Genomic DNA, 26,147 nt, shown 5'->3' with positions numbered 1-26,147 from the left:
GGTGTACACATCGAGGTTACCACGGTCCACTGTACTAAGCTAGGATAACTGTCTTCTGGCTGTAGCTGGAATACAATGAAAGCAAACAATTATAGTTCCCAACATGTCTAATTATTCCTTTAAAGCTTTTATTTATTTTTTTTCCTATCTTTAATTTTTCTCCATTTTGGTTCCTTCGTTATTCACAAGGGGTCACCACAGTGCACAGCTCCGGATGTTCGATTTGGTAAATGTTTTGTTCTTGATGCCCTTTCTCCCCCAGGGGAGATGCAAATTGAGGGACACAAACTGTGATCTTTCACTTGTTAGGCAGATGTCTAACCCACTACAATATTTGAGCCACTCTTTCACAGCCTTTAAATGCTAGGCTTAAACCAAGAATGTACTAGCACTGTAAGTTAAACCATTGTTACAACATCTATTGTAGAAGATGTGGAACCTATAGCTAAAGAACGCTGTGTAAATAGGCTTTAAAAATCTTGTTCTCCATTTACGTAACATAAGCTAATGACACAGCATGGCATCAGCCTCAACAGGAATAACTTACTGTATTATTTATCTTCTCAGTTTTTCTATACCTGATTTTTTTTTTCATTTTAATGGGAGTTTCTACACTCAGTGCCCTTCAGTCATTCAGGGACAAGCACGCATAGTCCTGCACGCTCAAACAAACAGAGTAAGTGAGAAGGACAGACAGAGCAGGACGTGCCTCCCCTCTGTGCTTACCCAAGTGGGTGTCCATCAGGCTAAATGAGAGATGAGAGGTTCAGCTTCCTGTGACTTGGATACGATCCTAATGACTGAGACCTGGCAGAGACAGAGCAGCCACATTCAAGCATATGGAAGAGCGCAGGCACACATGCACATAAACACACACATATAATCATGAAAAATGAATTTAAAAATGTGCACATGCATGTTTCCAAACATGACTACTAGCAGCTGTCACCTTCAATTAACATATTGTTGCACAAGTATAAAGGAGTGCTCATTGGAGAGATGAGGCAAGGACAATTATGGATGAAATTTTTAACAATAACCTTCAATTGTACTGCTCACGAGAAAGAAAGGGAAATAGGATAAAAATAACGACAACAAAAATACACCACAAAGGTACTTCTTTTGCTTGATTACAGCCACAGCCTTACACAAAAGAAATCCCTTTAGAAGTTATTTATAGGGTTTGCTCAATGATTAATGGCTGCATATTGGGGAGCTGAAGGCAGGCAGTATATAGCAAGGCCATAGCTGTCCCAGTATTCCTGCTACACGGACATCAAACGAGCCTGCACACACACTAGCCTGCAAATGTGGGCAAACACACATTTGCCTCTGTGGAGCGGGAGTCAGGCGGGGCTGATCTACCTGTACTTTAGCTAATGGAATGGAAGGCTCCCTGCTGCTTGCTGTTCAGCTTGATTTCCCCTGGCACCACAGTCAGCCAGGGGCTCGAACTTGATGATTATTCACATCCCTACACACATTACTAACGAAGGCCATAGCATTGTTTATGTCTGGTCCAGAGAGCATGTTGTTGTCTTGTGCTCATAAAGCATGGTGTTTTTACAAGATACTCAAGCATGTACTGTCCCACAATACAACCATAATTAGGTTTTTATTTAGACTTTCTCATTGGTTAGTTTTAATCTAGAAATGTCTACTTGGGCTGGTTCCTTCTTATATGTGTCAATATGTGTATCATAATCAGCATAGACTTGGCTCTCATAATGTTATACAAATGCTTGTCCCCAAAGTCAGAATGGAATTAGAATGGAAAAAAGACTTTTAAATATGCCCCTTTTATTAAGAGAATGTGAAAATAGGTCTTGTGGCCAATGTGACTGCTTTTAACATCACTCTTGAAATTATCTGTTATTGCATTTGCATTGCATATATGTTAGATTGTTGATTGAAAGTCATTTGTTAGATTGCTGTGTGTTGTAACTTTTGCTCTTGGCCAGGTCTCTCTTGGAAAAGAGATTTTAATCTAAAAAAAAAAAAATTTTTTTTTTTTAGTTTTAGATGTTTATTTGGACACAATGGGAATTTAAAGTGGCAATAGGAATGGCACAGCTGGTCTCTCGGCCCACTTTCTTGTCTACTGGTTGGACTCCCATAAAATTTAGCAAAAAAGTACTCCCATTTCCTGAAGTACTGTGCTTTATAACCATTACTGGCAAAACAAATTAAATTCCTGTCAGCCCCATGTGTATTTTGTGTCCTTAGGTCTAACTAATTAACTCATTAATTAAAAAAAAGATAAATTGATTTAATTTCATTTCATTGATGAAAATAACATTGAAAAATAATCTACATGTGCTTGGGTATTGATAAACAAGTGTGCATTTATTTAATGAAATAGGTATGTGTCTATATTTGTATTAAGAGCTTCTCTGTGCGAACGTATTGTTTTACTTTGTGACTTTGTGTGCATGTACAGTACATGTGTCACAAAACTAGTTTCTGTGCGTGGGCCTTTATCTTAGTGTGGATGTCTATTGACCTCTCTCTGACTCAATTATTTTTCTCCCTGTAGCAATAAGGATTAGAACGTTTTCACAGCTACAGAAAAGAAAAACTCAATTCATTTGGTGGAAACATGACAATAAAGAAGAAATTGGTTTTCTCGGACTGAGAAGATAGAAATTCTGAAAATTATTTTCCACCCATAGATGACATTTTTGGGTTTAGAGAAGCCTTTTAGTTATTATTTTCCTGGGAATGTCACTTCACATAAAAGAAGAAAAGATTAAAGAAAGCCTGTGTCTATATGATTCTTAATAAAACTAACATATTGCGGCGCTTAGGCTGGTTAACATGAGGCACTAACAGTCCAGTAAAGGCTAAAAACAACTCTAATGTGATGTTAACAACACAGTCGACATGTGCGCACTGAACACAACAGCAGTTAGAACACCGCAGACCTGAAAGTGAGAAGAAAAGGTGATGATTTGGCTCTCTTAGGTCTCGTCTGAATTACGCAAAAAAAGACACAACTGAAAAAATGATTGGAGTCAAAAATGCTGCTGGAACAGGGAATTAATACCTTTGGCACCCTACTGAGTGAGCAAATGGCTTGTGGGGGTCTGACTGAGTGCGTACTAGAGCTTAGAAATGACTGGCTCTTTTATGCCAAAACATCACAGACAAGACAGCACAAGGTTTTGAATTTGAAAGCCTGGCTCAAAAATGAAATGTGTATGAATGTGCTCTTGTGCACATGTACAAAAAGAAAAGAAAAGGCATCGCTGAACCACATCACAGGCAATAAAAAAAAGGCTTTGATTTTTAAATGCTTATTAAACGACGCATAATTGTTTGTGTAAAAGCTATTTATCTGTGAAATAGGGTATCTGTCTTTAAGGTGAACATTTAAGGTGAAATATTAGACAGTCACTCATCTACTTGATGCATTGCTTTTTCTCTCCCCTGTACATAGAATCAGCCATAATTGGCTACACCATCTCATTTGTCTCCCTCTCATTCATCTTAACAAATAAACAAACTTATTCCATTTGCTGTGTGATTGATTCCCCAGCTCTGACTTTTATTTCATCTCTGGGTTAATGCGTTTAAGTTAATGTGTTGTCATCATGATAGACTAGTGAAGGTTCTTGGCATTGCAACAAACTTGACTTGTGTTTTCCAGAGTCCCCTTAAACACTCAGTACGAAAGCTAAATGAAACAGCATTGATTCACCAAACACTAACTGAGAGAGCTCTGCACCACATTTGTAACACTGCATCAAAATAAATGTCAGCTGAGGAAATGGCTTTTTGGACCAACGCACAAACATCGCCCTCATGACAAAGCACAATGACTGTGCATCGGAGAAGGAGGCTCTTGGGAGGAAAGTTAGTTTATGATTTGGAAATTACTAATTTCAAACTAGTTGGGAAAAGCAGGGCATGGAGACTAAATGATCAAGTTGCTCCTTTTTTGCCAGGAATTCTGCGCTGCTTGCAACAGCAAGGCTGGTATTGTTTTCACCCTGGGAGTCTTTCTGTTCTTGTGTGCGTCTGAGCTTAAAATGTAGACATGAGTGCTAAACAAGGGAGGCAAAAGGAAAGGAGCCAAAAGACCACCGGTCCCTGTTTATGATGCTGTCCCAACTGCTCTTTAGTCGAAACTCCCCCTGTTTGGTATTTTACCTATTGTATAAACATGGCATAAACAGACAATGAGCATTCAAAGGTAGGTGCAACTGGAGAACTGCAACATGACCTCATGTTTTATGTTGCGTTTTCATCTGGGGTATTAAAAGTATATACTTTTTGGGGCTGGCATAGCTGGTATTATTTTCACCTCCTTGGCCTATGTCTCTGTCATCACTGAAAATGTGGTCCTAGAAACACAGATTGTGGCAGGTATTATCAAAAAAATTTACGGTTGCATAGTTGAGACCAACATGAAGTTCTGCTATGGATACTGTTTGAGAGCTTGATGGTGTTGCCGCTGGTGGGATTCCAAGATGGGTTTTAGTTGTGAATACTTATGGATCTTTTGATCAAGCTCTTTTTGCTTAACATACTTCAGTACTTTTAAGTAAGATTCTTTAATGCAGGATCTTTTCATAACATAACAGACAAGCAGTTTGTGGTCGAAAAATTTAGCAGTGCTTGGTAATGTTTTAATTTCTTCCTCTTGTTTTGTTTCATTAAACCAAACCTCCCTAACACGGCAGCTTTTGCATTTTTAAAACAAGTGTTGATTATAAAACAGCACCTGACAGTTAAGTCAATGCTAAAGATTCCCTCAGTACTTTATTTTCAATGAAGAGTATTCAGTGCTTGCTAATGCAAGCAGTTCATGTCTCCGTTTCTGTGGCATATTTGGGCTGCGCTACAACTGAGACAAAGCGGTTTTGATAAAACTCAATTTGCTCAATAAGCAAACGATCATTTGCCTAAATCTAAAATCAAATATGTCTGGTGGCAAAAAACAAATAACAGTATTAAATTTTATGCTTTGCAGTGATCATTTCATTGCTTAAACAAATAAAAGATGAAAACAAGAAGCAGAGAACCAGACATTCAGCTCTCTTCCCTCCCCCAAGGTAAAACATTTTGCCAGTTTCTCTGTGAATGTAAGACCAACTGGCAGAACTATAAAATTAACTCTGAATTAACAAATAAAAAGCTCTATGATAAACATAGAAATACCTAAAGTGAATCATATTTCTGTTCCTTTGAATTTCATGGGTTCTTCCAAGATCACCTACAGTATTCAAGCAGCATGACTGATGCTCCACTGGATGAACAATGCAGTGACTGTGTCATTGGCATTTCTCTCTGTGTGAGTACCTTTTCTGGTATTGCAGGTCCTTTGGGGGTAGTCACTTTCCTCGTGCTCTCTGATGTGGTACAATTATGGTTCTTTTTTTTTTTTTTTTACAGCACTCAGCCAGTTCAGAACACATTAAGGCAGGAGAGGCGAACATATATTTGCTGCTAAAAAAATTGACGACATTAAGAAGAGGAGAGAAAAAACACACTCACATACCCACATACATATTATTACTACTAGCCACTTTAGACAAGTTTCTGATTAATGCAAACTGCCATGCTGGCAAACTGATGAATTACCAACAATAATGAGAATGGAAGAAGATGAAACTGATTTTAACAGATAAAGTGCAACGGCCCAGATATGATAGAGGTGTAAATAAATGGGTATAAGAAGCTCAAGCTGAATTGGGAAAATAGCAGGAGAAAGAGGCAAAAGAAGTTGATTGTGGAGTCGAGGACAGTAAATGAAAGACAGAGCGAGGACTTTAAGTCTGTAGGCTGCCTAATAACCCTTAGCTGCTGATCGGGCTGTTTCTTGGCGCCAACACTAAATGTTCTGTTCAGTCGTCCACAGTCACATAATCCTCTTATCCGAGTTGATTTCAGCACTGTGAAGTGACAAGCCACTGTTTGCTGTGAAACTGGCAGAGCCCTGACGGTCGTTTGTGTCTTCAGCTCAGGGAACAAAGCCTAAGGGAGAAGACGCTTTTGGAGAAGGCAGAGATGGACACGGGGTCTGCATACCTCATCCAAATGAAAAGAAAATAACTGAATTCCTGGAAGCTGTAGCCCTGTGTATCTCACTGCACTTGAAAGCATACCTGTAAGAAAGAAAACTCATATGCTTGTTTTTTATCCCCTACAAGGTCATCAACAAAGTTAGGGAGGGGAGGAGGAGATCTTAGGACTCAACAGTTTGACTTTTGATCTCATCCTGAAAGTTAAGTCTCATTCATGAAATGTATTTAATGGACTGAGTATGAACTATAGGTCAGATTTAATCACTCCAGTCTTCATACAGTATTTAACCTTGTTTGGGGGCACAAACAATATAAACCTCTTGGCTGGATGGCATGCATGTCTCAGTGACACTGATTACAAAGACTGGAAAGCTAGTCATTTTAATCAATAAATGCACAGTCATGAAATCTCTTTTCCTCGCCCTAATCCTTCTTTCCACCTGTTTTCCCCTATGGGATACCTGCAGCTCTTGGATTAACTCTTGGAGAAAAGCAAAGCAGTGAGTGTTTCTGACTAGTATATGTCGTGCTGTGGGAGAGATGGCTGCCCAGCTGATCAGCGCCACAGGGTGCTCCATGCTCTGTTAAAGAGATAACACTTGCACGTTTTGAGACCTACACCTTCCCATAAGAACCATCTACACATGCTCACACACAACACATTTTGGGGTGGGGGGGTGGTTGATTTGGTTCAGTGGGAATATAGAACTGGACGAGGGCTTTGCAACATTTCAGGGATAACAGAGATATTGTTTTAAAGGATCAATAAGCTGTTTTCAGGGAATTTACAGCAAGAACAAGCTTCCCACAAGCTTCCCACACACACACACACACACACACACACACACACACACACACACACACACACACACACACACACACACACACACACACAAAAAGTGAGCCATTTCCTCTCTCTGCAGGTGCCTTCTGCTTTCTGTGAGAGCTAGGAAGCGAGAGAGTTCGTGTAAATGACTGATCTCATAAATGTCATTCATTTGTACGTGCGCAATTTTACTCTGACACTATTCTGTTCTGCATGGTGCTGCTGCATCAGCTTATTCATTTCATTTGATCAATTCCACCAATTATAAGTTGCACTGTTGGCTGACAAGAAGGGTAACAGAATCTGTTGAGTTTCTACTTTCTTCTAATGTGATGAGCAAAAAAGAAGTGAGGTAAGAGTGAGAGGAGCATTCACTCCTAAAATATGCGTTAATTCTCTTTCACTAAAAACACAATTTCCCACACAGAATGTCTATGTTGTTCTCATACATGTGTCACCATGTGTAATTTTCATTTATTGAATGAGTTATAGTAATAAGAAGTCCTCTGGGTTCCCTTTATTATACAGTTTGAAGTATTAAATACTGCAGTATTTCAAGTTTCTGATAGCAGAGCACACAACGTTTGTGTGGCACAGATGTCTCTGTTGAGGTTGGTTTCATTTCTTTCTTTTCAGCTATCCTATATAAATGTGGCATGACTCCACATCTAAGCAGTTCATAAACACCAAGCGCCAAATATAGACATTATTCCACCCAGCTCATATTGCACACACATATTGTAATCTCCCCAGTCTATCTCGTTCTTATTTAATAAGAACTGGCTTATCTCACTCATTTTATACTGAATGACAACCAGGCTTGGACAGGAGGGCAGATGGCACACAAGATACCATGTAATTAAGGCTGTGAAAAGATGGGGGCCAGAGAATTGATGGCTTCAGTCTTAAAACCAGCCAGAGTAGCTGTGATTTTCATATTTCAGCTTCAGGGTAAGATTTGAAAATGTCCCTTTAGTGATGGATTGAGCTAAAATATGCAATCTGGCAGCTAGTGGTGTCACTGAGACCATTCATTACAAATTCAATAACTCACATCTTCTCTCCACCCTTTGCGCTTGTACTGTAGCTACGATGCAACACGGGCTTGGGTTGGGTGGGAAATAAGTGGAATGCATTTTGGCTCTCTTGTCCCATTTACTTTAATCTCTGACATCTGCTAGTTTCTATGCTGTAAATGTTGTGTATATGTTAAGACAACAGTCTACAATTTCAAAACTTGTAAATGAACAGTTATCCTCTTAATCTGTCTGTCTTTGTGTTAAGTGAACATCTGTGTTCATAAAGCATCAGCCTGTACAAAGGAGCTCAACATGAATGCAAACAGCTATGATAGAAAGCCTTTTGGGATAAGACATTTTATTGCTCCCTGTGATATGGCCAGCTGTTTTCTATTATAGACACATAGGGGAGGAAATGGGGAAAAAAAAAAAAAAAAAAGCTGAAACAATTCAGATGTTCAGGGTGTTCTTCAGTGTAATTAAATATCACAGCTGATCAAAAGTACATACGTCAGGGACACAAAAACACAGAACGCACACATATCTCACCAGATGCTTTTTAGCAACTTGTGATAGAAACGGCTCTGAAAAAATGGCATTACTGCTCAGCCAGTTTACACCAAAGTAAACCCATCACGAACAATCTCACTATACCATGCCTGTGAGATTCCCCTGCGTCCTTTGGTGATTTCCACTTCCTACAGCGCCTGGTTTAGCACATGCAATATGCTCATTGAAACTGATCCAAACAACCGTGCTCTGTGCTCTCTCCTACAAGATAATTAGCTGTGAAGAGATGAACATTGGTTCACTGACATGACACTTGTTTATGGAAAATCCCTTCTAGGTAAAGTTTCAAACTGCTAAGGACACCTGTTATGGTTTTTTTTATAACTGCAAAATTGCAAAACATGTTGCTTTAACAATGATACAGCAAAAATTGTGTAATGATGATGAAAATGGAACAGAAAAAATAATGTATTCAACTATTTCTAAACACCAAGCATTTTAATTCTTTGATTGGATTTATGGTAGATTTCTTGTTAAGAGAGTGCAGCCACAGTGCACTCGTGTACTTTCAAAACACTGATTGGTTTTCACTTTTTTTCTTACCGCAGATAGACCTTTCTGGCTCCACAAATCAGAAGCATAGAAATGCGGACAGGTTTCTTATTACAAAGATCGAATAAGACTTTGTGTTTCTAATGTTTGTGCATAACTGTCTTTCACGGCTGCATCGCGGCCAGACATATGTGAAGGCATGGTCCAGCAGTTTTACTTAACAGCACATTTACGCATTTAAGGATTCACACACACACATACAGAACTTAACAAGTAATTTGAATATGTGGCTGCTTGCCTTGATAATGAACTTGATGTCTGTAAAACACTTCCTGTACGGCTCTTGTAGTTATCGCTGCTTCAATGTCACACTCTCCCGTCTCTGAGTGAAAGTTCTGCTTCAGACAGTTTTTCAATATACAGGGTTAATGTGCTTCTTCTTTAGCCACTCCTTTGTTGCCTTGGCAGTACGTTTTGGGTCACTGTCATGCTGGAAAACCCATCCACGACCAATCTTCAGTGTTCTGGCTGAGGGGAGGAGGTTTTTGTCCAAGATTTTACGGTACATGGCCTGGTCCACTGGCCTCTCAATGCAGTGTAATCGTCCTGGACCTTTAGCAGTAAAACAACCCCACTTCCATGCTTGACTGTGGGGATGGTCTTCTCTGGGTCATAGTTAGCATGTCCTTTGCTCCAAATATGGCAGAGTGAGTTGATGCCAAAGAGCTCAATTTTGGTTTCATCTGACCACAGCACTTTCTCCCAAGCCTGTATATCTTCCTTGTGGAGCAGAGGGACCTTGCAGGTGGTGCAAGATTTCCATCCATTACAGCATAGTGTGTTAACAATGGTGACTGTGGCCCCAATAGCCTTCACATCATTAACAAACTCCTCTTGTGTAGATTTTGGACTGATCCACCACCTTTCTCATGATAATTCTCACCCAATGAGGCAAGATCTTGCATGGAGCTCCAGACCAAGGGTCATTTTATTTTTCTTCAATTTCCAAATAATTGTTGGACCAACAGTTGCCACCTTCTCACCAAGCTTCTTGCTGATGGTCTCATAGCTGATTCCTGCCTGTTGCAGGTCTACAGTCTTGTCCCTTTGGTCTTGATTATGGTGTTGGAGAGGTTGGAATGGAATAAATTGATTCTATGGACTCATTATGTGTATTAAGCACACCACTTTATACACATAATGAGTTGGGAGCAGGACTATCTGTAACTGATTGATTAATTGATTGTAATCTGTGTGTTACATGGGCATACAGCCAATCCACAGGGGGCCAAAATTCTGGTTGGGCTATAGGGGATCAAATACTCATTTCACTTTTTTTTTTTCTAGATTTTTGGTTGATATTCTGTCTCTCTCCATTAAAATGAAACAACCATAAAAATAAGAGACTGTTCATTTCTTTGTAAGTGAACAAATTCAGCAAGGGATCAAATAATTATTTCCCCACACTGTAAGTCTATATTATTATTATTATTACTATTATTATTACAGATTGTGGTGTTAGAGTACTGGATAACAACCAGATGAAGTCATTGTTGATCTGAACCTCACCCTAAAATAAAAATGAGCATTTTTCAGCTGCTCCTCATTTTTTCTTGTTCTGTTTTTAATATGTAATAACCTTGCTGGCAGTGCTTTTATTTTCATTGTTTTTCACGTATAATACAAATTAATAGAAATTTAAAAAAAATGCATTTCTCTCTTTTTTTAACCAAGTCAACAAATGCTGTAATATCACTGGAGTGTCAAAATTGGGGGTATCTCATGAAAACTGCATCTTAACTTGAGTTTTGATTTGTAATAATTCAATAATTATTTATTTATTATTATTTTTAATCAAATATAAGTAGTTATGATCTTCAGCGGACAGTGCTACTGCACGTTTGTACCACCAAACTCCACAATTGCATAATTAAATCATCTTATATTCAACAAATTAATGTCTGCTTTGCTGAGCTGTTGAGAGAAATATGGTCACCGTGTTTTGATTCTAATTTTTACTGGAACTTGACACAATCGTGTTAAATAAAAAGTTTGCGCTGCATTATGCATGTAGAGTGCATTTCTCCATTCAAACAGTGCCTGTAAGAGCACAATACTGAATTTGTAAAAGACTCTTAAACGTATGCAAATAAAGAATGGTGGTATAGTAGCATATATATTGTGATTGATGTTGGGTGGTTTGAATGCATTAACTGTGCCAAAGCAACTCGTGCCATTTCCATATTCTAGCCTTTATGGCATGAAGGGGGATAGTTGCCTGCTGGAAATGGAAATCATCAAATGAAATATTTATCTACACCAAAGAACAAAACAGTGTGTGGGCAGTTAAAGAGCCACTAAATTAATAAGAGAAATATTGGACAGAAAAGAGCCTATAGCATTGATGTTTGGTGAAGTATTCATTTCCATAACTGCAATTAATAAAACATTACTGGAACTGGAAAACTTTCTTCTCTCTATACTAGTTAGTTCTTCTTCCTTGTACCTGCTGAACTTTCTACCTCTGCTAGTCCCAAGTTAATTCTGCTTCCCACAAAGCAGTTAAAATGCATTCAATTTAATACCGATGTGATCTCTTTTCTCAGCAAAACCTGTGTTCTTCCCACAGGAGAGGGAAGCCACTGAAGAATTGCTCAGGAAACACTCTTTAGAAAGATTTCTCCTCTTTTCCTTACATTTTCTGTCCTCTCTGTCATACTCTCTCCTGCACATGACACTTTTTTTTTCACAGTTTGTGAACTCAGTGAATGACTGATTTTGAAACAGTGGAGCTCTATATGAGAGGAAAAGCATTGTCATATCAAAGCTGTCAGGCATTCTCTGTTTGTTCTCTGAATCCTGCATGCATCATTTCCTAGACAGCTGATGCAAATATGCAGACATTGAACATAGTCTGGCACAGAATGCCTGTTGTCATTCAGTATACACTTAGAGTAGACCGTCTGTCTTTGAGGCAACATTTGCAAAATTACTAAACACACATAGAAACGCAATCTGAATTCTAGATAAAAAGCAGACAAAAAAATGCTCAACTCTGTGTTAAGTGTTGCTGTTAGTGTGATGAGTAACTGCAGGTTAGACATATCAGTTGGCTGACATATTTGACTATAGTGAAAATGGGGATATTAAACACCAACTGGGGTTAAAAGTTTTACAACCTGATGTCTGGTCCTGCCTTTGACAAATTTGTATGAACTCTGGGTTTTCTGAAACTAAAAGAAGAAAAACATGGGCGTAGCTTCCGGGTCACAAAAATGCGTTAGTGCCTTCTGTTGAATCCTACTGGAGAGCCACCAGATGATGACAGTTGTAGTTGTAAGAATTGTGCACATTATTCGACAGCTGTCCACCATACTGGACATGATGACAATCGCCGGTTGCTAGATAAGAATGTGTATTCTCTGAGTTGGCAGTAGTTGCTAGAGGTTGCTGGCTGTTGCTGAGTGAAATTGGTTGCAAAGAAGGTGCTATACTAAAAACCTAGTGATTGCTTTGGTTGTTAGCAGATTGCCACGATTGCCTGTAGTTTTTCACGTTTGTCTGCATATTCTCGCAAACTACTAGGTGAGCGATAGCACAACTTGAGAAATTCCAAAACAAACCAGAATTGGAGAAGGCTCATTTTCAAAGTAAAAGTTGTGCCTCAGCACTGCTGCCAACATTTTTTATAAGGCACAACTTTTACTTTGAAGGCACAGGTCTTTTCCAATTTGTGTTGCAGCAAAGCTTCAATAGAGGTCTATGGGAAAACGGTCTTCTGTCTTGGTCTCTGCAAACATTTTCCTGCTGGGCTCACTCACTCATTTTGGATCATATCGAATGAAAAATAAAGTCTACTTTGAAAATCTTGGTTACTGGAGGATTATTTGTGGTATGAAAACACATGCTGACTGGCTAATGACTTGTTGATCAAAGTCATTAGCCAATGAGCATGTGGTTTCACAGTCAGGCCCGCCTCTGCTCATCACATCTGGGTTTTTTTTTTTTGCACCCAAGATGGTGATGGTGAAAACTGGTGGAAACACTTCAGAAAACCAATGGGTGACATCATGGTAGCTACAGCCATCTTCTATACTGTCTGTCTGTACAACACGATACCAAAATCTTTACCTGACCTTATTGTACTGAAATGCTCAGTGTCAACATCTTGGACATGGCGCTTTTTTTTTTTTCAACCCATCCCCAAAAATATTTTTTTCAAAACCCTCATGCTTTTTTAATTTATGTCCAGGTGTTATGGTAGCTGAGTCAGGAACTTTAAAATTTATGTGATTTAAGCACTACTAAGCTTAGTCCTGAAGAGACTACCCTTGGGAGTATTTTGGCCATGACTGTCTGGGAGAAGCCCCTTGGAACAGAATCAATATGGTGTCCCCCAAAGCAGCTAGTATACAGTACCAGTCAAAAGTGTGTCCAAACTTTTGACTGTTACTGTATCTGAGAAAGACATTTAGGTCTATCACTTTGGAGGTTGGCGGTTTGATCTCTGGCTTCTCTAGTGTGCATGTCAAAGTATCCTTCGGAAATAACCCCAAGTTGCCCCCGATGCATCTATTGGAACGCGAGTGTGTGAATGTTAGGTCAAAAGTGCTTAGGCATAAAAAAAAGTGCTTGTATAAATGTGTGTGAATGGGTGAGTGAGGCTTGTAGTTAGTAGTTAGTCTATTTACCAAAATATCAAGGTAACTTGATTCAATCGTGTTCTGAAATTTATCAACTGTTGACTTCACTAACCCTTAGTTCTGGGATCCTGAATGTTCTTGTTCACCTAATTACAATATTTTCTGTGAGTCTAACTATAAAACTTTTGATTTGGCACAGATTTTTATGCTAGACACCCTTCCTGACACAGTGCTCCCATTCATCCACAGGCTAGGGCCCAAACCTGGATAAATCTGGAGGATTGAATCAGGCATAAAAATCTTTGAAGATGAATCCGCTACTGGAAATAAGGGAACAATGTTACTGAAGCCAGAATTTTTTTTTAAAGGTTGAAATACATGCAATCAAAGCTAGAATTTTATTTTAACTTATTGCAGTTAGGTGAAAAAGAAAATTCAAGTTGCCAGAACTCTCATGTAAATCTTAATAAAGTCCACAATGATAGTCAAAAGTTCAGAAAACTGTAAATGCCACTTAATCATATAACTTTGATATATAGATTTTTTGCAACTTTTCTTGTACAGTGTATTAAGTTCTCATGAAAATCTCATTCTCTGTATTGTGGCTTGAAAATGAACGGATGAAGCTTTTTATTTAAACTTCTGTCATTAGTTTGTTCTCGGTTTACCCTGTTTAAAGTGCTCAAAATTGTGCTTTACTTTCCTTACATTTGCTGCTGTAGTTTTATGCTATTGCCACACCTCTGCATAGCACTTAGTTTCACCTGCTCACCTTAGCATGCCATGAAATTATGCGTAAAATCAGAGCTTGTCTTCTGAACATCCTGCCTTTCAGCAGAATTGCCGCTTCTCTTCCTAATTGCCATCTCTCCTTATACGCCTCCATCCGCCTGTCCCCACTCTTGATTTACTAAAAATGGTTTGCTTTCCCCCGGTAATGTCATGTGAACAAGGAGTTGTACCGCAGCTGCTGTGAAGTCTCCCTTGTGACAGGCAGGTGCAGTACAGCACGGTGGTTTCCGATCTTCCAGGTTTCTCTAATTATGATACTTTTGCTCACCCCTATTCCATTTCTACATGTCTTACAACTCTTTCACTTGCTTTTTTCACATTTTTTCCTGCCATGCTCCCTGATTTATTCTTTGTGAGTACAGTTTAAATAACTAACTCCCTCCTTCCTCATTGTCTTTGGAAGAATAACTGGGGCAAAGTGATGACCTGTAATGTCAGTGCAGCACAGGAATATGCACTGTGTGATGAGGTGGTGTAGGTGATGATAGGGAGCAAAGCTGATTTTTACTGGGCTAATGAGGCATGAAAATACTCCATAAAGCTCAGGATCTCCCTCTATCCCTTTATGGCCATGTCTCCTTTCAAAGTTTCTCTCTTTTTTTATATTTGAAACTTACATTGTGTAGTTTATCATTTAAGTACGGAGTTTCATGAGCTTACTTTGAAGCTCATTTATTGGCTAACTTCGAGACAAAACTTAAACACACTCGTGGAGAGAGCGTTACACAGGAGACGGGTGAGATGTCTGCAAGAGGTGAGGCGTTTACTTCATGATAGCATGTTATTTCCATGGGGCACAAAGTGGTTGTGTGATGATAACACTGTAAAATGTTTTTGTCTTCATTTTATTGACTGATTTCCCTCTTTATCTGCTCCTTAATCATTCCCAATACACATACATCATTACCAAGATGGATTTTTCTGGGTGAGAGATTTAGGTTAGTAAGAGAAAGGGACTGGGGAGAAAGAAAAAAGGAGAGGAAGCCTCTTCTCCATCTTTTCATTAATCACAAATCAGTTTGTTTTTCTCTGGGGACCAGACCACTCAGTGGGAAGGAGAATAGGCTTTTCCTCTCCCCCTTTTATCTCCCTTCTGTTCAATACATTCCCCTCTCTTCTTCTCCTCAGGATTTCTCCAGTCTCTAAATGCCAAACCAATAAACCGAGAAACAAAATCCCCCTCCTCTCCCTCACTCTCTCCTTTTCAAATAGACTGCATGTTCAGTATTTTAATAAAAATCACAGCTTAGATGGTCACATCTGAGAGAGCACATACACACTGAAATGCATACAGACACACACACAACAATTGACTTCTGGTATGCATGCCATCTTTTATATTTCCAGAGTTGGTTTAGTGTAACCTACCGTTCCACGCCTCAGCAGCCACTGTGACTATTAGTGGGATCTCACAGGGCTGAATAAGCAGTGGGATTGTTCAAGTTGAATAACAACACAGAGAACTTCTCTGAAATATAAGTTTGGACCAGGCTGTGAAAAATCACAGAAGCAGAGTGGGGGAATGCTGACAAGAAAGAGGAAAAAGCAGCAGTGTACAAAATCAAAGAAAGGAATTCTCTATACAGGAGTGAAATGATTTTCCTTACTCACTTCAGCGATCTTTTCTAAGTAATTATTATCATAGTGAGACAGCCAGTTGGTGCTCCACTTCCTGTTATCTTTGCCAGTGTACACAGACAAATGTGTCCTTTCACGAGCACCTCTATATGACTAGCTGTGCCAGATAAAATGCATTCTATTATGCTCAACAGAGCATTATACAGTACATGTACATGAAAGAAGAACATGACTGGTATGAAATTGAGTGGTACTCTGCTCGTAGCAGAGTTGAATACTTAATCTAATCTTAGTCGTCTATCACCCCATCTTGATACTCTTCTGCACACTGATGTAAGCCTCTACAGTACTACAGTACAGTGTAGCCTGCAAACCACACTGGTCTTAGACGTGAAGACACATGTCCCCACGGCCAAATTAATGGCAGCAGGAACACTGTGACAAAAACTTTGGACCCATATGTGCAAATACACACTCAGAAGTTAACTATTTTCAGTTTTGTGGTTCACATGTTAAAAAAAGAAGGTGCAGAATAATAAGCATTCTAGGTGAAAGTAAGTGATGTTTTGATATTTTAGTGTGCCACTTTGAGTCCCAGCTGAAGTGAGCAGCCAGGGCAGGGAGGAGAGAGGATAATGACCCAGCTGATAATGGAGGAGTGGAATCTGGTAAATGAGGCTGGATATAAAACGTGCTGCAGGCTGTTCCTTTGCTCTCAGTGTCACACACACACGCGCACGCACGTGCGCACACACACACACATGCACACACACACACGCCTTCCAGCTCTCGAGGTATGAGTTATGTGCAAAACCATGTCAAGTGTAAATGAATGGTAACACACTCTTCATTCACCTCTTTCTTTCCTATATGCCTGTGTGTATTCACACGTATTTGTGATGCGCGTGTGCATATGTGTGTGAATAGCAGGGATTATGTTTGGGGTGGAGAGCATGCACTCCCCTATTAATAAAACATTTCCATTACTAGTGCTAGTTATAGGCAGGCAGAACTTGTGGCACAGGGAAATAGAGGCAGTTCCATCTTAACCTCTACTCATGTGACATTTTTCAGTGCTGCCTAAGTGGCAACACTGTTAATGTTAATGAGCTACAGCAGTTTTTATTGTTACATTCTGTAAACAGGTAGCGGCTGATGTGATAGCATATGTTTCACCACTCCAAAATGAGACTGCCATTGCTCTGGGGTAAATGCTGCCAACAGCCTTTATATAGAAAGATGCAAAAAAGAATTAAATAAGTAAATGATGCAAAGTAGATTACTCACATACAGTCAATATTTTTATTCATTCCACAACTTTTTTTTTTTTTTAGAACAGGCAACAAAACAATTACACAGAATGTGTAAAAACCATAAGGGATTTATTATAAATCATACTTATTATAATTTCACAAACTAACTGAACAAATGACTTAAAATCTGAATGAAAACATGTTTTGTTTGACATGTTTTTGTTTATTATTATTCCTTTTCTTCACCCTCTTATTCACTCGTCTCAAAAACTTTTAAGATGCCTTTCTTTTCCCCGTTTTTGAAGTCCCACTGGACTGAAACTGCAGTTCATGCTTATCAGCTTTCAGAATTAAATTTGGTCCTGTGTCCATCAGCTGAAAGATCCACTTACTGCTGAGAAATCTAAGATGGACACTTTCTTCAGAATAAAGTGTTATACTTTACAGCACGTGGCTGCTCTTGATTACCTCTGAAAAGCCCCAATCAATAGATTATAGAGCTCAGATAACGAATAACTGTATCACTCTGTTGCACTTCAAATCATTGCTGTCTCCAATCAGACCTTGATGATCAATTATGTCTGCTTTAATTAGGAGATCAGTGAAATCATGTGCTTGTGAGATCAGTGAAGACAGAAAGGAATTCTTGGTATGAGAAGAAAGGAAAGGAAAGATAAAAAGAAGAAGAAAATAAATGATATACGCTGCAGTAGACAAAAACATACTTGTTTTTTCTAATAAAAGTATTTAAATAGTAAAATGCATGTAAGTGAAATTACACATGTGGTTTTCAAAATTGTTATTTTCTATCTTTGCATTGCCCAATAATAATTGATGCCTCCATTTCAGTTCCAATGTTCTATTTAATAAGGAGACCAATAAGGATGCAACAATGTGAAGGTGAAATTTCCACCAAGTGCATCAGCTACTTGAGGAGCCTGAGGGACCTGCTGTTGTCCATAATGATATCCTCTACATAGATATGCCGTGATGTGTGATTTTCATAGGTATGCTATCCAAAGCATAACAAAATATAACAAATGCCTGGGGTCTGAAAAAAAAATGTTAAGCCTAGTTAACATATAATCATAAAACAAATATGTATATTAGCCAACAGTGCACAACAATAAGTTCACATTAACATGCAGTGCACTATGTTTACTATAGTATTAATGCAGTCACTCAAATACAAGCCTGGGAGTAAATTCCTCCTTAAGGTCCCAAAAGATTTTAAGCCAGCATTGTTTAATTTTAGCAGATTTTTTCTTTCTTTTTTTTAATCGGTGTCATCGCTTTCTGCTGTTTTCATTCTGCATTCACTCCATGCCAGTAAAGGAAGCTGAGAATGAAATTTGAAGAAAAAAAAATAAGTGGGAAAAACATGGGAAGGGATGACATTTTATAAATAGAAGGCGGGCTTGAGAAACCCAGCAGCTTGTTCACAAGTCTGATGTCACCCTGAAACACTTTAATATTTAATTCAAAGTGTTGTGAAATTAAAAAGGCTCAAGGAGAAAAGGAAAGGGAGGCAAGACTTCAGGGACAGAGGGAGAAAGAGAGAGAGCGATAAGAGACCGTAATAAAAAAAAGCAGCTCACCTCTCTTTTTAATTACAAATATGTTGATAATGAGCTATTAATTTCAAAGAAGAGGCCCTTGACTGGCATTATCAGACAGAAAGGAAAGGGGGTGTTTGCAAACTATGAGTGTCCTCTACACAACAGCAACATCAGAGTGCCTGCAGATCCAACAGGATAGGGTATTCTGAATCTGTGTGCATCGTGCTTCTGAATCCAGACTGATAAAGTAATTGATAGTCAATAAAATGAATACCTTCCAGAGTAAATACTAGATCCATTTTGATAAAGGTTTTTTTATTTCTTTTTTTTTTTACTGGACTTGGACTCCTCCCAGGTATTTGGGTAGTCTATCCCAGGAAAGCAGAACAGTGACCTCCTGTGGATTCTAATATACAACACAAATGCAACATGACGTCACGCAAGAAAGGGCAGTTATTATTTGTAAACAATGTCTCTGCAAATATGTGAATATAAGTTAAATGCCACTGCAAGATCGTGCAGTTTGTGAACTCGTGAACTGCTTTTTAGTTTTTTAAGGTTTCATCTATCAAATAACTTCTGAGTTTGACTAATTAAGTCTCAGTGTACATGTAGTTCCACGTCCATCACATTCGCACACAAACACACACATCATGCCCAGAATGTCACATGGCCATAATATGTATTACACACTTCAAGGAGTGTATGACATGACATGTCCCAGGTGTGAAAGGGCCCATGTTTGACTTGACATGCTGCTGGCAGGTGATTAACAGAGAGTCAGACCTCACTGCCCTCCATTAGAAATTATTACACAGAAGGCTTCATCTCCCTAATACATAATTATAAGAGTCATATGAATGTCCTTCACATGTCTGCAGGGTGGTTAAAATACTAGAGCTGGAGCACATATTAGATACTAATATTGTTTTAAGTCAGTTTGCCTGGTTACAGCCAAGAAATTTTGAAACCTTCGAGATACAGTCAGGCCGTCTCCACATAAGGTGGTGATGGACTGGTGCGGGGTCACAAATGATTCTGTCAATCAATGCCATAGCTGGTGTGTCACGGCAGTCTTTTGCATTGTGTCAGGCTCATCATTCGATCCACCTCAGACAGTAAAAACCCAGCACACCCAGACCTACACAGTTACTATGTGGTACATCTCATCTAGGTGAGAGATTATGACAAGAGGGATTATGGCAATGAAATCTGCAGCCTACAGACCCAGCATCACTCCCGAGGAATAAAAAAATAAGAGTATAAACCCATGTGTAGGATGCCTTTTCAATCAATTTCCTTCCTAATGAACTGCCTCAATGAGGCTTCAATAAACCTAAACTAATTCAAGGCAATCCTTAATCTCCTGACCTAGCCTTTTTGCATTGTCCCTGGTATTACAGTAACAGGATTGTAAAAGCATTGGCTCCAGTTACACCCATCCTCAAGTGACGAAGAGACTGGTGGGGGTTAGCATTAATTTCCAAAGCCTTATGTTTCATTTGCATAATTACCATAAATCAGTGCAGGGATGTTCTGGTCGACAGTAGAGGGGAATAGAGGAAAGCTATTGGGAAAAGGTAATGTTTGGGAAGGTGACAGCATGCCAAAGACTGCTGCCTTAGCAGGCAGTGTGATGATTAAGAAATAATTGTGTGCTTCTTAAAAACAAAGTTAAGTATGTCCTCATGGAAACTGAAGGTTTATATGAAACTGTTCATTTCATTAAAACAAGAAGTGTACAAAACTAGGACTGCTGTAAAAATATCTGTATAATAAGTAAACATAATAAGTAACTTTTTGTTTCCCTCTTTTCTGAGTCTGAGTATTGCAGCTGATAATCTAAACTTTGAAGCTCTTTGAGATAAATTTGTGATACTTGGCTACAAAGAAACTGACTTCATTTGACGTATTGTTTTGGCAGCACTTTCAGTGATTTAAGTATATTCATATGTTATACAGTGTGACCTTGGAATAAGTCTACCTTTCAGGGAATGCTTACTATGAGCATAATGTACAGTAAATACAACAGAATGGGGCCATAGTGAGCCTGAGGGGCAGCCATTTATACAATAACAATACTGGTGCCTATGTGTAATAACCATTCTATCCAAGTAATACAATAGGTGATCTTTGCTACTTTCTTCCATATACAGTCATGAAAGGTTGACTTGTGTAGTAAATCTGAAAGCTCCATCATACAAGCATTAAAATTATGTGAGCTCAGCGACGGGGCAACTGTTTGTGTCCTGCACTGGATTAAATGGGTGAAACAAATGTGAGGGGTCAAATGCTTTGATACAGGGTACAGCCTGGGCAGCCTACTGGCTCAGTAATCTGCTGAAGTTCTAGTGCTTTGTGTAATATTGAATTTGAGTCAGCTACAGAATAGTCAGGGTTATTTAAGGACAACTACAAACACACCAGAAGTTAACGTGAAGACCTAAATAGGCAGTGCAATATTAGTGAATGATTCATCTCTGTGAAGTCATCTCCTGCTTCATGCTGTACATAAAGAGCAGACATACAGTAAGTCCACGAAAGTTCCCTAAACTTTGCCTAACCTCTTTTATCTCTACTACCAGGCCTCCATAGCTGCTGCTGCTGCCTGGTCTGATAAAGCCAAGAGAACAGTATGTGGGTGAGCAAATGATAAAGACAGACATTGAAACTGCGAAAGATGCAGAGAGTCTCTGAGAAAACCATAAAGGATGAGACAGGAAAGAGAAAGACATTAAATATGTAAGAGGAAAGGAAAATTAATGACATATGACGTAAAAAAGAGGAAGCGAATGTTAAGCGAACACTGATGGAGGGGGCAGAGATGGAGACATATGACAGCTGGCAGACAGAGAAGGCAGTGCGCCTCTGCTCAGCCCAAATTCACTGCACCTTAGCAGGCCAGATGGACTAATTTGGCCCTCTGTGCCCTTCATCAGCCAGCTCACTCATATATACATTTAAATATATTTAGGAGAACACTATTCTATTTTTTCTATTAAAATAAATGGCTATTCTCTACTAACAAGCACTGTACTATAATATTCTGGTTTTACACAGTGATGTTGAATTTATGTAAAATTATTACGCCTAGATGTTCTTTCAAGGAATCAGATTACTATGCAAAACAGACAAATTATATACTTCAGCATACACAGTGAGAAGCATTTAACAAGAATTATATTTCTTCTAAGCTCTTGAAGAAGTTCTTTTAACATAGAATGAATGAAAAAAAAAACTCCACTGTAATACAGGCCCTCCCTCTAGTGTCAAAACTCTGCTACTACATCATAGAGCACAGATCAGCACCAAAGCAATGGACAGCTCCCACACGCTAAAGCACCAATTACCAAAGAAACAAGGCAGAAAACTGAACTATAAATGGACCATATTCTGTCAGGGATTAAGACCTTGGATTTTTAACAATTAAAAATAAAAAATCTCCTGTTTAATTTTTAGATCTTCTTCTCTGGATGTTTGTTTTCATTCTCATTTCTCAAGTAATTGAGCAGCAACCGGGGGGGGGGGGGGGGGGGGGGGACCAGGAAAAAAAAAAGATTCAGCCAGTCCAAAACAGTATTGATTGATATCTGGTTATAAAAAGACATCTATCATCTAGACAATCTAATATTGAAGCTGCACTGGACTGTGTGTTCTTGTGCCTGCGTCTGCGTGCGCGTGTCTTCACTCATGTGTGTGCACTCGCTGGTGGTCTGGCTAGCCGTGTTGATGCGGCACAATATTATGAAACAATAAAATGTAGACAGCTGATTCATATCTGAGCATAAAAGCTAGAGTTTTGTTAGGTTCCCCTTTAATGAAACCTATAATTTTCTGCCACCCTCTCTGGTGTTGCCATACAGCAGAGGGATCGATCATAAAGAGAGATATCCAGAGCTACTCTATTTTGCAGAATTTGCCATGGCAATTAGTGAGCCAAGTTGCAGTGTGAAAGATAAATTACACAGCAGAGTGACATGTCAACCATATCTTTGTGCTGAGAATAGTACACTCATCTCTCTTAAACACACATGAAAGAAAAAAAAAACATTCAAAGAGCTGGTTTCATGCACCCACACAAAGTCATACACATGCTGCAGCGTAATGCAGCAAGGTTTCGTCAAAGACTGATGTTGTAGTCACAAAGGTTAGAAACTCAATCACTTTAGAGATGGCTTCCACATCACTGTGTCTCAAGAAAATATGACTCTCTCCCTTGTGTGTGTGTGGTATCCTTGAATGTACAGACACTGATGCATGCTGAAAATGAATTGCTGGGTCAACAGAAATGAAACTGTTGGAAATTCAAACAGGGTGGAGCTGTCACATCCAGCAAAAACATTACTGTAAAGACAGGATGATCAAAGAAAGAGAAAGAAATGGACAGAAAGTGAGAAAAAGTGTGTAAAGCGGGACAGCTTCAACATAACAGCGCACATTTCACTGGACTATTGTGATCAATCAGGCGGAGAAAAAAAAAAAAGCCATGAAATCACAAGAGAGGAGAAGCTTGACTCTTTCTTTCTCACGCAGGAGGGCAGATCTACAGTATCAGCACATTCAACCGGTTGAGGCGACGTCTGCGTTTCATCTTCCTTTCCTCTCTACCACTCTCCTCCATCTCCCATGACCTTAGGGTCTAATACATGCACACTCTCACTCTCTCTTTCTCTCTCAGTGATGATCATCTGCTCTTGTCAGCAGGTTGAAGTCACTGAGCTAAGCATTTCTCCTGCCATCCCAAAGGATCTCAAATATAACCAATGTCTCTTTGTGTGTGCGTGTGCTGTAGCCGTGTATACAAACCTAAACAGTGGTTGATGACATTATCCACAAGCATCCATCCTGAATGATGGCCACCAGCTGCCCGTTTTATAGGTAGCATGACAGCTTTGAAGCCAGCAGATTTTACTTCTGTTGCACAGCAGTCTGTATTCTCTTCACTCATAACCCACTTGACCCTCTTTTACTCACAAGAATCCAAATCAAACAGTCTTCTTCAGTGTAAACGCTTTTCTATGTAGCGACTGATGGACAAGTACCACCTAAGTGTGCTCAAATGGCAGAACTCTCCCAGCCGTCTCTGAGATTTAGCCTGCTGTTGACTTCAGGCCCAGAGATTAGTAGAGAAGTGTACACACACTTGCTATTCAGCCAGAAGGCTGTAGACAACGTCAGTATAGAATTATAATGACCACAAACAGAAGCAGTAGAGAAAATCCCGGGGATTTACTGTGGTCTGGTTAAACTGGAAGATGGGAAGTGTGCTGAATGAGAATGGCTGTTCTACTGATTTCAATTCTCAGCGTGCTCTTGCTTTGAGAGAGTGTGTGTTTAAGAGAGACACATCCCCGTGTATTTACTCTTTAAAGAGGCTGGCTGTAAGTTTGTAGAGCAAAGAAATTGTCTGTAAGATACTGCCCCCTTGTGGACAGAAGTGGGACCATAAGCACATTTTTATATTCTCCATATAAGGCAGTGCATAACTCACATAACAACATATCAATACAGTGGCAAGAAAAGTAAGAAAACATTTGGAATTTCTGCATTTATGTATAAATATAGTCAGAGCTTCATGTATGAAACAGAAGAAATACAACACATTGTTTTCATGAGAGACAAATCAATGTAGTGTTTGTGCCCACATGGAAATTAATTTAAGAAGAACTTAAGTCTTTGAGAGTTATAAATCATTCGACGCCATTCAATAAAAGATTGGAATGTGTGAGCTGAAGCTCCTTGACTTATTCTCAACACTTACGTTTCCCATTTGATTGATCTGCATAAAGCTGGAGAGAATTAGAAAGTCAATACAATGACTACTCTCACTAAAAGTGAATGCCTTGCTAAAATGACACCAAAAGCGCAACACAAAATGCTAAATGAGGTAAACTCAACCTCCACCCACAGGCTTCAAGCAGCCAGAAAATCTTATTAACTCTCTGCTCATCAGTCTACCATATAGGTATAGTGTCTATAACAAATAATTAATAGAAGAAACCTGTACACAACTACAGTTTAAGCACCTTGAACTTGTCCAGTGCTTCCCAAGATGTTTCTTGGCATGATGAAGTGAGGTTGAATTGACTGGAGCCAACACACAGCATTGGCATTCACCCCAGAGTAGTACAGTAGAGGGAGCTTCATAATTTGGAGAAAATGAATTCCTACAGAGTAATGTTATGGTTGCTGCTCAGTAGAAGTTGCTAATGCAGCAATACAATATTCCTAAACACTGAAGTAAACCAACAACACAAGTTTTAAACAATGAAACCCAATTAGAGGCGAGACTTTTTCTGGGATCTAATTGGATAGAATACCCCCAAAATTAGCTGAGCTGAATAGAAAGGAAAAATTGTCAAATTTAACTGTGAAATGAAAATTGTACAGCTTTGATCTACAGCTGCAGGGTTGAGGTTAGTGCTGCCAAAAAAGTTTCAGTTCTCAGTTATTAAATCCAAGATGTTACTGGAAATGTTTAATATGTCTGTTTAATAAAGGCACAGAAGGTTATAAATATTTAACTAAATATGTTGGTCTGTGCTCGCGACTGTGCTTGTGAAGCTCAGATGAGTTCTTATGACCAAGGAATGCAGCACAAAACAGGTAAATCAACAGGGTTTGTCTTGTCACTGTACTGTCACATACTTCTAACACCAGTCTGCATATAGAAAGCCTCATTAACATATGACACAAAACTACTGCAACAGCCAGCATGTGACCATGAGCGGTCCTTTCTCATGATCTGTCACACACATCCTCAGACATGCAACCTCCTGAAATACTGTCACTGTCATGTAGCGTTTTGCCCAAAACCATATATTTTTTAATAGAAAATTTGTTTGACATGGGCGTGACTTACTGGGGTGCTGCCATCGGACAGGGTCAGCATGCTGATGGACATGCTCATCTTGTCAGAGGAGGAGAGGGAGGGTGGGGAGGGGCTCCTTTTCTCACTTCCTGTCGCTGCAGGAAGTCACGCCAAGCCCGCTGGATACTACATATATAAGATAAATACAATTCACTTTAAACAGTGACTCACTGAAAGCTAATCTCATGACTGCAATAATGGAAATTGATGTAATAATTTCCTTAGGATGGGAAGTTCTGACTAAAGTCAGAAACACAAAGGTAAATTTGGGACTAATAATATTTTATTATTGGATGCAATTAAAGTAAAAGTATCTAAATGCTCATTTTTAGTCACAGATAAAAGACATACTCACATCAACACTTTGGTCTCAATTGGTGGCAGATTGACATTGATGTTGTTGTCTAGGTTCATAAATCAGATGATTACTGAGCAGAAGAAGAAGGGAATGGGGTAAAGACATTCAAAGGACAACACACAACACACACACTGAGTGTGCACAGGGTGCAATTTGA

The 26,147-nt window shown here is 39.1% G+C and overlaps 1 long non-coding RNA gene across 1 annotated transcript; it reads right to left on the bottom strand.

The window, feature by feature from the left end:
- LOC115790309 (uncharacterized) lies at positions 1-25,647 on the bottom strand. Its single transcript, XR_004020775.1, has 3 exons — positions 25,624-25,647; positions 727-807; positions 1-65 (listed from the first exon to the last, which is right to left on the bottom strand). It is a non-coding gene; the product is annotated as an uncharacterized LOC115790309 (long non-coding RNA).
- Between the last annotated feature and the right edge of the window lie 500 nt (positions 25,648-26,147).

Source organism: Archocentrus centrarchus, chromosome 13 (genome assembly GCF_007364275.1).
Source record: "Archocentrus centrarchus isolate MPI-CPG fArcCen1 chromosome 13, fArcCen1, whole genome shotgun sequence".
Lineage (NCBI taxonomy): Eukaryota > Metazoa > Chordata > Actinopteri > Cichliformes > Cichlidae > Archocentrus > Archocentrus centrarchus.
The sequence above is the reverse complement of the archived record's forward strand: the minus strand, read 5'-3'. Positions and strand labels throughout refer to the sequence as shown.